Source organism: Poecilia reticulata, linkage group LG5 (genome assembly GCF_000633615.1).
Source record: "Poecilia reticulata strain Guanapo linkage group LG5, Guppy_female_1.0+MT, whole genome shotgun sequence".
NCBI classification, from domain to species: Eukaryota; Metazoa; Chordata; class Actinopteri; order Cyprinodontiformes; family Poeciliidae; genus Poecilia; species Poecilia reticulata.
The window spans coordinates 32,620,696-32,621,740 of record NC_024335.1 but is presented as its reverse complement, the minus strand read 5'-3'; positions in this window follow the sequence as shown (position 1 = coordinate 32,621,740).

Sequence of the window (1,045 nt, the reverse complement as noted above, 5' to 3'; positions counted from 1 at the left end):
CTGGACAGGTCGCCAGTCTGTTGCAGGGCAACACAGAGACACACAGGACACACAACCATGCACACACACACACACACACACACACACACACCTAGGGGCAATTTGGAGAGGCCAATTAACCTGACAGTCATGATTTTGGACTGTGGGAGGAAACCGGAGAACCTGGAGAAAACCCACCATGCACAGGGAGAACATGGAGACTCCATGCAGAAAGACTGGGGCTCAAACCCAGAGCCTTCTTGCTGCAAGGCAACAGCTCTACCAACTGCGCCACTGTGCAGCCCTCTGTTCATTAGCATGAAACATAATATGTTCTTATTTGGACAAAGATTAAACAGTTTATAAATGTACGCAATGTGGTGATTGACTATTACTCCAGTGTCTTGCCTAATAATCAAGATTTTGTGTAATAGTATGTATGAAAAATGAGAATTAAACTAATATCAATGGGAGTGGAGCACCAGAAGGATAATAACTACGCCCAACAGACGAGACTTCACAATCACTGCCCAAACCAAAACATATTGTTCTTTCTCAGAGTGAATCAGTGGTGCAACTACAACCCCTGGCAAAAAGTAGGGAATCACCAGTCTTGGATAAGGACTCATTCAGACATTTCATGCAGTAAAACAAACTCGGATCAAAAATATGATTCAATAATAAGGTCATTCCAACGTGGAACTTGTTGGCTTTCAGGAAGACTCAAAGAAATGAAGAGAAAACATTGTGGAAGACAGTGAATGATACTTTTATTGACCAAGCACAGGGAAATAAATATGGAGTCACACAATTCTGAGGAAAAAAGTGTGGAATCACTCAAATTGGAGGTAGAAAATAAGAACACACCCACATCTATTTCCTTTCCCTGAATGGACACCTGCTCCAGATGAGATGTGCCCGTTAGTCTGCAGTTAAAAACACCTGCAGTCATGACGCCTTGGAGGACTGCTGGACAAAGTGGAGTGGTGAGAACCATGGCTCCAACAAGAGAAATGTCCCTTGAAACAAAAGAGTGGATTGTGAAACGTCTTGAAGAAGGTAACCC